The sequence below is a fragment of the Lissotriton helveticus genome, chromosome 5_1 (genome assembly GCF_964261635.1).
Source record: "Lissotriton helveticus chromosome 5_1, aLisHel1.1, whole genome shotgun sequence".
Taxonomy (NCBI): domain Eukaryota; kingdom Metazoa; phylum Chordata; class Amphibia; order Caudata; family Salamandridae; genus Lissotriton; species Lissotriton helveticus.
In genome coordinates this window covers 1324664635-1324681303 of record NC_136065.1, presented here as the reverse complement: position 1 = coordinate 1324681303, position 16669 = coordinate 1324664635, and the positions used below count along the sequence as shown (strand labels likewise).

The window sequence follows — 16669 nt, the reverse complement described above, 5'->3', positions numbered from 1 at the left end:
GCCCGTTAGTCTCTTCCCCATCTTTCTCTCTGCTCTTTGCCCTCAGACTTGAGATCTTCTATATGCCGAATTTCCTTTCACTATTCTTTTCTCTCAATCATTCACCGCCTCACTCTGCACACACACAAGCATACAAGCGTGCTCTGCTTATTTACGTACACATCTTGTGCACTTGAGACGGGCCCACGTTTCCTGATGGCGTTTCAGATCCCAAAGACCCTGGGGGCACTTAGAACCCATATACAGTGTACACCAACGCACGTTATACACATCAGATGGCTCTCAAGTCCATACGAACATGAACATGATTCAATGATCTTTCATTTAGTGAAGGTATGCGCAGACTCCTTTATTTAAAAAAATATGTAGCACAATAAATTGAATAAACATAACCGTAATCAAACCTACCTTCCTTTGTTTGCAGGATGAGTTGGAGGGGTCGGCTCGAGGTGCGTTTTAGCTGCACTGGGTCATCTTGTTTGAATTCGGAAGGTCCGGAGTGGACCGCAACTCTCATCTGCGCGGTAGCTCCTGTGGCAGAGCAGGGGCGGCTTTAGGCATGTGCAAGCTGTGCACCTGCACAGGGCACCAAACCCCAGGGGCCTCCACGTCAATATATCCTTAATATAATAATCCTCTGAGGATGGATACATATTTGCGTGGCGGCCCCTGGCAGGGATTTGGCAGCCTCCGGCTCTGTTCCACTTACTAACACCCTGACCCACCCTCCTGAGCTCTGTGGGGCTCCGCCCCGCCCAGACCCCCTCTTCTGGGGCCTACCTACGCTCCCTGCCCAGGGCCATCATGAGCCTAGAGCCGCCCCTGGGCAGAGCAGCTCAGGCCGGCAAGCTGGCAAGACAGAGAGCTTGGAAGGCCCAGGAAGTAATCCAAAATGCTCAGTCCAGGGTGAGAAAACTAGTGTGTTTCTCTGGGCCTCAGTAAAATCCTGCTGCTTGGTTATTTTCTTCGATTTCAAACACGCAACCGTAAAATCACAGTACACACTGCTGCGACGTGTTTCCTTCAGTAGGCCCCAGCCTGCAGCCTCGGATTGGTAACACGGGCATTCGGGCAATGCCCGATGGGCCGGTGTCTGGCCGATTTGGACGGTGTCTTTATTTTCCGAATATAGCCAGCGGCCCAGTGGGTGGCTGAGTGGCCTTTCTGCAGGCAGATGGGCGCTCATTACCACTCCCCGCCACCAACACCACTGGTCCCCCACCCCGGGTTTAGCAACAGGCAGAGGTATCACTCCCTTTGTCTCGCTGGCCGGCCCATTAATGTATGCACATACAGAGCGGGGCAGGGGGCCTCAGTAGAAGTGGCCTCACTTGTTTTCAGGTGTGTTTCACTAGTGTAAACTAATGCGTGCATTTTTTAAAGCCTTTTTTAATGCAATTACACTGAATCAGTGATTTGAGGAAAGGCATTATGCAAATTGGGGCCGATTTTTTTTGTGTGCCCGGGCCGATTTTCTGTCCCAATCCGACCCTGCCAGCCTGCCAATCAAAATGAGCAACATAAGTTGCAGAGGCCAGTGACACGCCCAGCCTTTCGTTCTCTTCATTGACCTACCCCGCCCCTTGCTATTTACTTTAATGGCACTGCCCCAGACATGCCCAGGGCCATTGCGAAGTATGCCCAAATGGGTTTCTGCATCTCGCAAGGAACAATCGCCACTCCCACCACTGTTGACGTCAAATTTGAAGCTTATGTTTGCAGGTCGAGCAATACCTCGCCCTGGCCCCTGACAAAGTGCAGGATCGTCTGGTCACAGGCCATTTGTTCAGACCCTCACCCGCCCTCAGAAAAACAAAGAACAAGTAAAATTAAATGCAAACTTACATTTTATTTTAAGCTGCCCAGTGTTAATTATTTTTCACCCTCTTCTTCTTTCTCCTAAAAGTTGGGAGGGCAGTGCCCATTTCGACCATTAGAACCAGCCGCCCCTGGCCAACCCGACCTGAAAGGGGGGCGGGGGGCAGCGCGGGGAAAAACTGTACCTTTCCCTGCTGGCTGCCACATTCTTCTTCTACCGCGCCGCGCTGCACTCATGCTATTACTCCCAGCATAAGAGCAGCTCTGGGATTGGGCAGAGCGGGCCTGTCTCATGCTCCAGTAGGGACTGGGAGCCTGTGCCCAGAGCTCTGCGAATATTTCCAAGGAACAGCCGAGATCTCTTAGAAATCCAAGTGTGCATGTCGGTTTTGCCGCCCAAACTGAAATGCACACTTTCAGTGCCTACCACTCCTCCTCCCCCTGCTGCTGACGTGACATGACCCCGCCCCACCCTAGACTCGTGGATTGCAAGTCAAAAATAAAATGACAATAAAATCGTTTTATTGTCATTTTATTTTCCTTCTGCCTGCTCCATTTCAGCAGGGAATGACTCTCCTACACCATAGCAGAGGAGCCGCCCCTTATTTTATGACTAAAGCTTTTCTCTCATAACTCGAGTAAACTAGAAAGATTGAGTATGTCTGATAAATAACTCCTCGATCCGCTAAAATTAAAAGTCAGCATCACAGTGCACACAGCTAAGTTGTCATGCAATATTAACTCTGCTTCCCTGTTGTCATTGAAGTAGCAAGGGTGTTATTGGCTTTATGTTATGTTATGTTATTTCCACTTATACCACGCTCGGATACTACAAGAGTGTCCCGGCCCGTACCTTGAGAGGAGGTACATCGTCAACCAAGTTAAAGAGGAAGGTTTTCAATTTTGTATTGAATAGGGCGAGGTCCTGGATGCTACAAAGGTCAAGCGGAAGCACATTCCAGGCCAGAGCGGCCTTCATGCTAAGTAAGCTGCCCTCCATCCTTTGTAGCCGAAACCGGGGAACCGTGGACAAAAGTAGGTGCGTAGAACAGAGTAGTCTTGAAGGAACATAAAAGGAAAAGCGTTTTTGGAGATAGCTTGGACCTAAGGCGTGGAGCGCATGGTGGGCTATAACAAGGGATTTGAATTTCACCCGCTCAGCAACAGACAACCAGTGTAGTGCTCTCAGATGTTGTCTTACACTATTTCTGGTGGGAATGTAGAGAAGGAGCCTGGCAGCCGCATTCTGAACTACCTGCAACCTATGCCAGCACAAAGCGCGTTAGCATAATCTAACCGAGATAGAATAAGAGCCAGGGTGACAGTTTCCCTTGCACCCTGGGCAGGAGGGGAAGACATTTTCTGAGAGTTTTTAAAAGCCCAAAACATGTACGGCCAGCTTCTTAATCTGCGTTGAGAAGGTGAGGTTCTCCTCAAACCAAATCTCCAGATTTTTTATGGGGTGGCCAGTCGACACTGGTGAGGCTGAGCCAGGCGGCTAGAGTGTTTCTCTAAAATTGGAGGGAAACTTCCCAAAGAGAAGGATTTTGGATTTCTCTTCGTTGCACTTGAGTTGCTCAGAAGACAACCAGTGAAAGACTGAAGTTTGGCATTTTTGGGCAGAGTCAACAGAGTCCTCATTTTTTCTCCAAGTGAACAGAAGCTGCATGTCATCAGCGTAAGTGATGATTTTTGCACCCAGGTCCTCTGACAATTGAACTAAGGAGTGACATAAATATTAAAGAGGAGACGCTCAGGCTGGAGGAAGCCAGACCTGTTGCATGCGGTCCTCCAGAACAGATTTAAGCCAGCCCCAAGCTGCGCCAGTGATGCCTATCTCAGCCAATCGGGTCAACAACAGTGAATGAGGAACCTTATTGAATGCCGCTAAGAGGTCAAGCAAAATCAAGGCTGCCCTCCCACCAGCATCCAAGCATTCACGGATAGCCTCTGAGACTTCCACCATGGCGAGTTCGGTACTATGGCAAGCCCTAAATCCTGACTGGGCCAGATGGAGCAGGCCAGCACCCTGTATAAACTCCGTCAACTGCCTGGTCACCACTTTTTCCCGCACACTTTGGCCATACTAGGCACGAGAGAAATAGGGCGATAGCTCCCAGGGCACATACAATCAAGAGCGGACTTTTTCAAGAGGGGCATGATCTAAGCCTGCTTCCAGGTTAGGGGGAAACATGCCTCCTGAAGGGACATGTTAATAAGCCTGTTGACTTCAGGGTTGACCTTTTCCGCGACAGCGGCCAAAAGTTTAGCAGCACTTAGATCTTATGGTGAGCCAGACTTCAGGATTTTAACAATTCTAAGGGGACTAGATAGATCAATAGGTAAAAAAGCGACTAGGGCTTGAGGGGGAGGAATACAAACTCTTTCTGTGAGAGGGAAACCTCAATCCATACTGCAGGAGGGAAAAGACGCCTGAATAGAGCGGATTTTCTCCAGAAACAAGCTGAACAGTTGTTCACACCAGGAGTTGGAAGAGGGAAGAATACTCGCTTGTGCCTCGGGAGTCAGAAAACTCTGGACTATGGAGAAAACCTCCTTAGAGTTATTCCTGGCGGCAACAATGCAGGTCGCATAGTAGGCCCCTTTGGCATGAGTTGTGGCAGTGCAATACATTTTTTGTTTATATCTCAGCCTAAGTTTAGCCCCTGGGCAGTAGTCCTTCCTCTACACCCGTTCCAATTTTTTACACTCCTGTTTGAGTTCTCGCAAAGCGGGTGTAAACCACGGTTCAGAGGGGCACTCTCTTTAATTCAAATGAATAAAATGGATCCTCCTGACTCCCAGCTAGGTAGTGAATGACAAACATAATTGTGGTGCATTGGGCCTCCACTACTTCTGCGCCCCACCTGCTATAGTGTTTATAACAAAGGCTCTTACCATTGTCCTAAATTGTTGATGTTTTTCTTCCCTCGTTTGGGCCCTTCCTTGTTCCTCCCACTTTCCCGTCACCCCAGGTTTCACTATAATTGCAGCCCCTGCTATTCCTCCCTGCCCTAGTAACCCCTTCTCGCCTCCAGCACAGCTTTTAATTAGCCCCTGGCTGCACTGAGGAAACGTGTCTTTGTGTATCTACTGACCTTACGGCCTTTTGAAAAATGAAGGCAGCATTCTGCTCACACTGCTGTCCTAGAAGAAACAATTCAAGTAGAGTAAGTCTCTTTAACCTGACTGTTTGTTGTTTTTAACTATGAAATGTCATTCAATACTAATAATGAAAGTTATCTAGGAGAATACCGTAGAAGGGCAGAAGTATACCTCACATCAAAAACTAGAAAGAGAAAGGTCTCTGGCATCTAAGAAAATGTATTGGTTTTGCCTGGTGGGGTGGATAGAGGACGGCAGCGTGGATGGGTGTTGTGTATTGCACGAGTCAGCGCGAGTACATGCTTGGTGCGAGGCTTCACTTGCGCATTTCTCCACATGGACTCGTGCCGACTCGTGCTAGTGTTTTCTTTCAATCTTGTCTCGAGTTGTATTATTGTTTAATTGTGCATCACTCGAGACCATGTTCAGTTTGTTGTAGATCTACTGTATGCTGCAACTGTAACAAGTGTCAGTTACTGCGATCTTCTTGGAGACCGGAGTTGTATGCAGGGAGTGCTTCATTTGTACGAATAAACTTACTCTACCATCAATTTCTTATGAGACGCTGAGACGCTGCTTTCCATTGGTTTCTTCATTTTTAATGAAACTAAAGAGGTGACTTCGTTTCTTTTCTCCGGCTGTGTCTCATTACAGTTTGAAAAAACGGGGAAATTATTTCAAAAAATAAACGGAGTGAAAATTGGAAAGGCAGTAAACCGGATGGGGATTTGAAGTACAAAAAAACCTACCATAATCTTCAAATGAACACAGGAAAATGTTCTGATTTTCCAGGAATCGTTTGACTATTTTTTTCTTCAACATCCAAGTACTTTAATTTTTTTTGTTTTACTTGTTAGTGATATTCAGTATAAATTAACTTATTTATTTGCTTATTTTCATCACTATGTGTGCTCAAGGTTATACTCTTTCTCCTCCACAAAGTTATTGGTCAGCTGGTAGTTCTCCTTGTATGCCTTGGATTGAATGGAAAGCTTACTTCCTAAATTATATTGAGACATTAGATGCAAATGGTAAAATGAAAGCCCCAGAAAAAAAAGGTATTTTCTTACACTGTTTGGGACCTGAAGGATTAAAAGCCTTCAATCAACTCCCTACATCACAAGCAAGTGGTGACATGAATGTTTTTGATAAGGCAGTATATGATTTTGATAAGTACTGTTCTCCCAAAGTGTGTATAGGAATTTCTAGATTTAAGTTTTTTCAAAGAAAACAGTTAAGTGAAGAATCTGTAGATAATTTTGTTTCGTCTCTGAAAACCTTAGCTCTAGATTGTAAATTTGGAAATTTACAAGAAGATCTTATCAGAGATCAGGTAGTTATGCACTCTAGTAATGAAACTATACAGGAAAGACTATGGATTAATGGTGATGAGAACTTAGATTTTGTAGTATCCATTGTTAGAAAAGCTGAACTTTCCTGTAGGAGTGCATTACAAGTTAAAGGCAAAGATGCCTCAGTCAGTAAAAATGTTGTAGCCAAAATTAATCTTAAGCATGACAGTAAAAATAAGGATTCCTCTAAAAGAAAACAAATATTTTCTCCCAAAGGAAATTCTGAAGATTCCAAAAGTAACCTTAAATGTTTTAGATGCAATAGCAAATCACATTTGGCTAATGACAAAACTTGTCCTGGTTTAAGACAAAAATGTTCCAACTGTGGCTTAAAGGGACATTTTACTTCTGCTTGCAGAAGGGGTAAAGTCAACCAAAAAGTCAAATGTATTGAATTAAGTGAAAATAGTGATGATGAAGATTTCACAGATGATTCTAATAACTGTTCTTTTGTTTTGAACATAAAAGATTCTGTAGTCTTAAATATAAATGACCATACTATTAAGAAGAAGCCATTATGTGATATGGTCATTGGAGGTGTCAAGATCAACATGTATGCGGATTCTGGTTCACCTTACTCTATAGTGTGTGAATCAGTTTGGAGGAAATTATTTGTATCAAGACTAGGTAGTCATTTAGAAGAGAGTGATATTAATCCTGAGGGATACTCAGGTGGAAGGATAGATATTTTAGGTTTCAGAACCTTAGTTTTCAGGTTTAAGAATAGAAAGTGTATTGCAAAATTATACGTTTCAAAAAAGGGTCCTTCAGTTCTTAGCTGGTTTGACTTTGGTAAACTCGACATTGTGCTGGACCCTAATAGTCCCAATCCTGTGATGTTGATCGATGAACAAAATGGCATATCTTCATTGATGTTAAAAAAATTCCCTAATGTTTTTTCAAAAGGCATTGGAAAGTTGACTAACTTTAAACATGAAATTCGCTTAAAAGACAATGCTTGTCCTAAAATACACAAAGCTCGAAATATCCCCTTTGCTGTCAGAGAGGAAGTTAAAAATGAATTGAATGCTTTGGTAGAAGATGGCATAATAGATAGAATAGAATCATCTGAATGGGTTTCGCCCATAGTGGTTGCCAGACGAGCCAATGGCAAGGTGAGACTATGCATTGACCTTCGCCATCTTAACAATAATATTGTCGTAGACCAATTCCCTCTTCCTCGTATTTCTGAAATGTTGTCTGTGGTTGGGGGGTCAAATATTTTTTCAACCATCGATTTATCTGCTGCTTACCATCAGATAGAGCTGAATGAGAAGAGCAAGGATCTAACTGCATTTATTACACCTTTTGGGTGCTTCAGATTCAACAGGATGCCTTTTGGCTTGGCGTCCGCAGCAGCAATTTTTCAGAGGGTTATGCAAGACATTTTAAAAGACTGTAAAAATGCCATCTGTTTTCAGGATGACATATTGGTATTTAATGATGATAAAGACAAGCACATTACTGCTTTGGAGGAAGTCTTGAATGCACTTAATGTACATGGCCTTACCATTAAGCATGAGAAATGTAAATTTGGTGTTCATTCTGTAAATTATTTAGGTCATGAACTGTGTGCGGAAGGGGTCAAACCAAAACCTTCACTTTTAGAAGCAATTAAGTCTGCTCCTCATCCTCTATCTAAGGACGATGTAAGATCTTTTTTAGGGTTAGTCGAGTTCTACGCTAGATATGTGCATGACTTTTCGTGTAGAACATATAATATCAGGCAGTTAATTAAAAATAGAGTTGTTTTTGAATGGACAAGTGAATGTGAGAAGGAGTTTTGTGATGTGAAGAATGCTATCTGCTCAGCAAGTGCGCTCTCTTGCTTTGACCCTTCTCTGGAAAACATTATTACTACCGATGCTAGCGCAAAAGGACTGGGTGCTGTGTTTACCCAAAAGAATAAGGAGGGAAAAGAAATTATTATTGCGCATGCTTTAAGGGCCCTTACCCCTGCTGAGGAAAAGTATTCCACAATAGAAAGGGAGACGTTAGCGTGCATTTGGGCTTTGGAACATTTCAGAGTGTTTGTCTGGGGTAAGGAATGTACACTAAGGAGTGATCACAAACCTTTGGTACGGCTACTCACTACAGAAGGTATGTTGAGAGCTTCAGCCCGTATTGCACGCATGTCCATGCGTTTGCAGGATTTTATTTATAATATACAATATTTACCCGGCAGAGAAAATGTTTCTGCTGATTTTTTATCTAGGATGCCTTTACCAATTCAGGAGGATTTACACAATGAATGGGACAATTTCCAGATTGCCATGATTCATGATGAGGGTCCCATTTCCATTGATCAAACTTTGTGGAAAGAGAAATTTGAAAATGATGAAATTTTAAAGAATGTTGCCAATTATATCATTGGTACTTGGCCTGAAAAAAAGTGTTTGAATTCAGAGTTGAAAAGCTTCTGGGAAGTGAGGTCAGAACTTTCATGTTGTGAGAACATCATCAAAAGAGGTGAACGCATTGTTCCACCAGTGGGTGTGAGGAAAATTATAGTTCTGCAGGGTCATGAAGGTCATAGTGGCATGGTTAGAACCAAGCAACAAATTAAGCATTTGTTTTGGTGGCCAGGGATGGACGTGTTTATCGAACGATTGGTCAGAAATTGTGTGGTATGTGCCAACTCAGATAAGTCTTTAGTTACTTTAAAACCCAATATGGGTGCACATACTATTCCAAACAATCCTTGGGAAACCATTGCCATAGACATCATGGGTCCTATTGGTTGCGAATCCAAGTATATCATCGCAGCCATTGATATTTTCTCTAAATGGCCAATTATTAAAATTGTCAAAAAAATAGATCGCGATTCGGTTCTATGTTTCCTAGATAAAGTTTTTATTGAAGAAGGTTTACCAGTAAGAATTATATCTGACAATGGTGTACAATTTATTTCAAAGAAGGCCAATGATTATTTTTCAAGGCTTGGGATTGCCCATTCCACTACTTCTTTATATAATCCTAGTGGAAATGGGGTAATAGAGAGGTTCAATAGGGTTCTGAAAGGAGCTATACAGTTTACCAGTAATGATGACAAAAAATGGGAAGTTGAAATTTTTAAGAAGGTGTGGATGTACAGGACAACCATGAATTCAATGACTGGGTATTCTCCTTTTGAGATCATGAGAGGGAGAATCCCTAGGACAAAGGTGAATCCCTCGTGGTTGGTGAAGTCCACTTCTTCTGGTGTGGACCTGAGTATAGTTAAGGAAAACCTTATTCGCACTCATTGCTCTAACAAAAAGTACTTTGATGAGAAATGTGGGTCGAAAAAGGATCCCAAAGTGGAAGTTGGTATGATGGTAAAGGTCAAAAAACCATGGAAGGTCAAGAAAGGTGAAAGTTCATTTATGGGTCCTTTTGAAGTTTTGGAGGTTTTAAAAAACTCTGTGAGATTATCCAACAATAAAGTTTGGAATCTGAGTAGAATTGCTATTCTCAAAGCTGACAAGGATGTTTATTGTAAAGAACCTGTTCCTGAACATTCTGATTTTTCTTTTTTGGATGAGGACTCCCGTGATACAGATGCTATACCTTGCTGCTCAAGTAGTAGTTATACCAATCAGGATTCTGCTCCTACAGTACCTTCTTGTTCAAGTAACAGTACCACCAGTCAAGATATTACTGTTCAACATGGTGTTCCCTTACCCAGAAGAGTCACTAAGAAACCAAAGTGGTTGTCTGATTTTGTTGCTTTCATGACAGGAAAAATGTAATTTACAGTGTTTTTTTTTCTTTCATAAGGGGGGAAGGTGTGTTGTGTATTGCACGAGTCAGCGCGAGTACATGCTTGGTGCGAGGCTTCACTTGCGCATTTCTCCACATGGACTCGTGCCGACTCGTGCTAGTGTTTTCTTTCAATCTTGTCTCGAGTTGTATTATTGTTTAATTGTGCATCACTCGAGACCATGTTCAGTTTGTTGTAGATCTACTGTATGCTGCAACTGTAACAAGTGTCAGTTACCGCGATCTTCTTGGAGACCGGAGTTGTATGCAGGGAGTGCTTCATTTGTACGAATAAACTTACTCTACCATCAATTACTTGTTGATATTTACTCAACAATGGGCTGATTCCGTTATGTGCTGTTTTAGCAGAAACCTACCACAACACTTCTTCTGTCACCCTTTCGTGTGCAGATCTGGCTTATATCTGAGGCATGATCCGACCACAGCTCGCCTGGCTGGGACTCATCCTCCTTTGGGACCCTTCAGTAGGCTTCCTGGGCATGAGAGGGGCTTGAGGTGTGAACCCCTGCTAAAAATGCTGCCCTGTTTCAGCTTAGCAGAGTAGGTGAATTCTGGAAGGTTGTAGAGGCATATTACCAAGAAGCTCTTTAAAATTATTGCCGTTTTAGCGGCAGGAAACTGCCGCTAAAATGGCGATAATGGTCTTGCTGATATGCGCTATAGAATTCCAATAGAAGCCCAGGTTAGATGTGCAGGACATCTAACCTGGGCTTCTATTGGAATTCTATAACTCATATTAGCAAGCCTATTATTGCCGTTTTAGCGTCAGTTTCCTTCCGCTAAAATAGTGATAATTTTAACGAGGTTCTTGCTAATATGTCCCGTAGAGTTTCTGCCCGAGTTCAAAGCTTGATTCTTCTTTCAAGTCTTTCCCCGTTCATAAGGTGTATTTGTACTGAAGTAGGCAGTATCCTTCCATGACTCCTGCCTCATGTCGCTAGCTTCTATTGTGGTTTATTTGGCCTCATTTGACAGCGTCTCTGCTTAGGGCATTTTTTCCGTTTGGATTACTATTCTGCATCTGATTAGCTCCTTTTTTGGTGTATCATCTCACTGCACCCAGCTGCCCCCTTGGCTAGGGAGATGCTCTGTTGCTGCTGATATATTTTAGTCATAATTAGAATATCATTTGCAAGTATTTCTCTCACACTTTCTCCTCCATCATATTGGTCATATATAATCTTAATAGAACATTACTGTAGCATCCAACCTGGCATGTGTAAAATGTAGAGACACCTGTTTTAATGTTTTCTCTTAATGCAGGAAAATATGATCCTTGTTTGAAAGAATGGTACCGCTGGCTTTAAATTACTGTAAGCCAAAACCTAGTTTAAACACAAAAGTATAACTACAAACATAAACAATCAACAGCAAAGACAATAGGTCTCGCCTACACAACAGTTATTTTTCTTTGCCAATATGCTTTAGCCATGTTGTACACCAGCGTGACTGCTGTTCAGCATGGCTGAGTTAGTGGCATAAAGGAGAGTGTTGTGCAGTAGAGTGGAGTGTTATAGAGTGGCATAGAGAGTCCTGCAGTGGCATTGAGGGGAGTGAAGTGGAGTGTCATGGACTGGTGTGGAGTGGCGTAGATTGTTGTGGAGAGTTGGGAAGGGAGTAACATAATGTAGAGTGGAAGTGCGTAGAGTGGAATAGAGTGTCTTAGAGTTGAGTGGCATAAAGTGGAGTGGCATAGAGTGGCATACAGTAGAATGGAGTGTCAAGGAGTGGTGTGTCATGGAGTGTTGTGGGGTGTGGTAGAGTAGAGTGTCGAAGAGTGGTATAAAGTGTCTTAGAATGGCGTAGAGTGGAGTAGATTATCGTAGAGTGGAGTGGCATAGAGTGTTGTGGAGTGGCGTAGCTGTTGTTGCATGCAGTGGAGTAGTGTTTTGTAGAATAGAGTGGCATAGATCAGAGAAGATTGTCATAGAGTGGAATTGGCATAAAGTAGAGTAATGTAGTAGAGTGGAAAAGCATAGAGCAAAGTATAGTGCCATAGAGTGAAGTGACATAGAGTGGTATGGAGTGGCATAGAGTGGATTACTGCAGTGGAGTAGTATGTCATAGAATAGAGTGGATTAAGAGGGCATGGAGTGGCATAGTTGTGTAGAGCATCGTAGAGTGGAATACTGTCATAGAGTGGCACAAAGTGTAATAAAGTGTTGTAGAGTGGAATAGAGTGTCAGAGTGGAATAGATTGTCAGAGTAGAGTAGAGTTTAATGGAGTAGAGTGTAGAGAATTATAGAGTGGAGGAACATGGAGTGTCGTAGATTGGAGTAAAGTGGTCTAGAGAGAAGTAGCGTTAAGTACGGTGGTGCTGAATAGATTGGCATAGAGTGCAGTAGCATAATAATAATAATAATAATAGGCAGGTTTATAAAGCGCCTGGTTACGCACTTCGGCTGTCCCCGCGCTATGATAGGTGGGAGCAGCAAAATCACAGCAGCTAAACCCGGCACCAATCTACCGGATAAAAAGATGAGTTTTGAGTTTACCCCTGAATCTGGACTCTCACGGCTCCAGGCGCAGTTCCAACGGGAGTTTGTTCCAGCTTTTTGCGGCCAGAAACCTAAAGGATCTGCCCCCCATATGTGCCTTTTCCACTTTGGGAATCTTCAGTAGCCCAGAGCCGGAGGATCTCAAGGCTCGGAGTGGCTCATAACGGGTAACAAGGTCCTGAAGTGGTAACGGTGCCTTACCGCCTATAATCCGGTGGCACGTACACAGAGTCTTGAACTCGATTCTACTCCTCACCGGGAGCCAGTGGAGTGCTTGGAGCGCTGCCTTTGAGGCAGATCTTCTGGGCAACCTCAGAACCAGGCGGGCCGCGGCGTTCTGCAACACCTGAAGCCGATCCAGGCTCTTTCCTGTGGCCCCCAGGTAGAGAAGATTGCCATAGTCCAATCGTGCTGTTACAAGGGCATGCACCAGCGTCCTTCTGGCCTCCGTTGGTAGGAGCTCAAGAACCTTCCGCAGGCCTTTCAGAACACCAAAGCACACCCCCACCACCCGGTTAATCTGGGGTCCAAATGTTAAGTCAGCATCGAGCCATACACCCAGATTTTTGGCTTCCTGACATGGCATAGAGAGTATTGGTTTTGAGTAAAGTGATGTAGAGTGCATTGGTGTAGAATGCAGTGACATGGAGTAGAATGGCGTAGATTGCAATAGAGTGGAGTGGTGCAGAGTATAGTAAAGTGGTGTGGTGCAGCTTAGATTTTAATGGCGTTGAGTGGAGTGGCACACAGAAGAGAGGCATAGAGTGCAGTGTAGTAGCGTGCAGTGGCGTAGAGTAGATTGTTTCAGAGTAGAGTGAAGTGGCATAGAGTGGAATGGTTCAGGGTAAAATGGAATGGTGCAGGGTAGAGTGCAGTGGTGTAGAGTAGAGTGGCATAGAGTGAAATGATGATTATTAGAGTGGCGTAGAGTGCATTTGCGTAAAGTGCAGTTGAGTGTTGTAGCGTTGAGTGGTGCAGTGGCATAGAGTGCAGTGATGCAGGGCACTATTGCAAAGAGTTCAGTGGCGGACCATGCAATCTTGCAGAGTACAGTGTCGTAGAATGTAGTGGTGTAGAGTAGAGTGCATTGGCGTAGAGTGCAGTGGCGTAGAGTGCAGTGGTGTAGAGTTCAGTGGCTATGAGTGGTGCAGAGTAGAGCGGTGTAGAGTATAGTGGTGCAGAGTAGAACAGAGTAACATAGAGTGCAGGGACGTAGAGTGCATGGGTGTAGAGAGCCATAGCTTGCAGTTGAGTAGAGTGTTGCAGAGTAGAGTATAGTGGCATAGAGTGCAGTGGTGCAAAGTAGTTGGCATAGGGCACAGTGGAGGAGAGTACACTGTTTTCGAGTAATGTGTAGTAGTGTGCACTACCATAGAGTGCAGTTGTTTAGAGTAGAGTAGAGTGTCTTAGAGCTCAGTGGCACTGAGTAGAGTGATGAAGAGCAAAGTGCAAAGTAGAGTGGCATAGAGTGGTGCAGCATAGAGTGCAGTGGCGCAGAGTAGAGTAGCGTGGCAAAGCACGCAGTGGCATAGAGTGTAGTGGGATAGAGTAAATTCTTTCAGAGTAGAGTGAAGTGGTTTTGAGTGGATTGGTGCAGGGTAGCGTGGAGAGGGCAGTGGCATAGATTGCAGTGGTATAGAGTGGAGTGTTGCAGAGTAGAGTGCCAAAGAGTGGAGTGGAGTGGTCTAGACAGGAGTAGTTTAGAGTGCAGTGACAAAGAGTAAAGTGGTGCTTAGTAGAGTGGGGTAAAGTGCATTGGCATACAGTAGAGTGGTACAGAGTACAGAGGGATAGAGTGCATTGGCATAGAGTGCATTGGCATGGAGTGCAGTAGAGTGGTGCAGTGGTGCAGAGTATGTTGGCCCATGGTAGACTGGCTCAAAGTAGAGTGGTGGAGAATGCAGTTTTTTGGAGTGCTGTGATGTGGAGAAGAGTGGTGTAGAGCGCATTGATGTAGAGTGCAGTGGCATAGAGTGGTGCACAGTAAAGTGGAGATTCGAATACAGTGGCGTAGAGTACAGTGGCATAGAATAGAGTGCTGCAGAGTAGAGTATAGAGTATAGTGGTGTACTGTGCAGTGGTTCAGAGTGGATTGGCATAGAGTGTATTGATTTTGAGTAAAGTGGTGTAGAGTGCATTGCCATAGAGTACAGTGGCATAGCATGCAGGAGCATAGAACAGAGTAGTATAGAGTGCAGTGGCGGAGTGCAGAGTGGTGCAGAGTGGAGTGGCATAGGGTAGATTGCAGTGGCGTAGTGCGGTCTATCATATTGTAGGTCAAAAGCAGGCAGAAGGGTTTCAATGCCGGTACATTCCCCTTATCTAGGTTGACAAAGTCCTCATAAATGTCAGCCACTGTGATTACAAACCATCAGTTGCATCTGATGATCACACAGCTTGTTGTATAATTCTTCAGATACCTGAAGTTGTTTTGGTTACGTCTATCTCCAGGATCTTGGTAATGCATGACAATTGTTAGTTCTTAATTAGCAAGTTAGTTGAAGTTAGCTATATTACTTACAAGTGGTCTTATTCTTGCAAGTTTTTAATTGGCACATGATTTGATCCCTACAGCCCTAACTCGTTCATCTAATGTGAGAAATTCCCTGGGCCCAGATACTGGTCATTGATTACATTTCATGGTCCTAGCTATCAGTTTGGTGGCACTGGGAATCAAGAGTGGGAGAGGCTCACTGCACCCCCAGTTTTGACTTTCTTTCAGTTCCTTTGTCAAGGGGCATTTACCTGCTTACTTCTGTTCATATAGAAACATTGCAATGCCACGGTCAGATGTGACACTGTGATATTAACTGCTGCCTTTAAGAAACTATCAAGGTTTGGATGCAGGAAAATGGATGATGAGAATCTTTGCGAGTTGGGCTGCGCCACACAGAGTTAGGCAGAATGGCTCTGAATTTTGGCCTACGACTTTCTGGATTTTCATGGGTTTCAAGTTCAAGATAATGGAAGCTTTTTGTGGTGCTGTTTTGAATTATGGAAAGGACAACTTTTCTGTCTTTTTTAGCTCCAGTAGTTTCTGGGAGCTGTTCAACAATTTTTTAGCGACTCGTGTAGCACAGTATTATATTTTATCTCTTCTCTGCCATAATCTTGTATTGCTTTAAAGTGCGTCCTTATGTGAGATGGCTGTTCTTCAGTGCCCCACCACATGGTTGAGACTTCATTATCCACTGGTTGTATTTTTTGGTAACATTTAAGTGCCTAATACTAAGTAATTGCTGTTAAGTAATTGCTTTTTGTGCTGCTGCACTGAGTGTGGCTGTGGCAGCATGCAGCTTGGAGGTACAAGGAAGTGGGGCGTCCTTTAGGGACTGACTTAGCAGTGCAAGATTCAATTAAAAGAATCTAAGGAATCCGTATTTTATTGTGTAGCATGTTGTTACTGCAGGTTTGTTACAGGAGAGTGCTGGGGACTACAAGGGTTATTTTCATAAGTGAGACATTTGTACTTATCCCTGGCTCACAGGCACTGCACGTTTGTCAATGTAACCTTTGTTTTTTCTTACTCTTGTCCTCCTTTGATTATTTTCTGTAGGAGTTCAATTTCATATTGTGCATCATACACCCTGTATCTCATAGCATCTCTGGATTAAAACATGCGAACATTTTCTGAACTGTGTCTAGGCTGTCTTTAACATTTAATATGTGTGACTTTAAGAACTCCATAAATACTCCATATGTTTATTCACTATCACTTAACCTCCATGTGTCTTCCTACAATGGATACACAGAGAAAAGTTAAAAGTAATTGTTTGAATACTTTAATTACTCAGTCACTGTTAATTATTAAGGCTGCATTCTCATCCAGTCCTGTAAAAACAATGAAAACCGTAAGGATCCAACTCCTTTTCCACAATGGGTGTCCTTTAGATTCCTCTTCGGTTATGAGGGCTGTAAAACTGCCTTATACTGGTAATTGCCATCTCTGTGTCCTATACACAATGCTCACCCTATCTTGTGCAATGTCCCTGTAATAGATGATTGCAAAAGGGAGCACACATTTTGCAGACAGAGAGTGGTATATGTCAAACATTGTTCTAATAGTTGTACTTAACTTTTACTGAACTGGGTGCTTACAAATGGTTCATAACATATGAGGATTGTGACTTATC

General features: G+C 43.6%; 1 protein-coding gene across 1 annotated transcript in view; it reads left to right on the top strand.

Annotated features, from left to right (window-relative positions):
- Window positions 1–16669, top strand: part of ARL8A (ARF like GTPase 8A) — a 222894-nt gene that overhangs the window by 69890 nt on the left and 136335 nt on the right. The gene's annotated exons all lie outside the window — the stretch shown is intronic.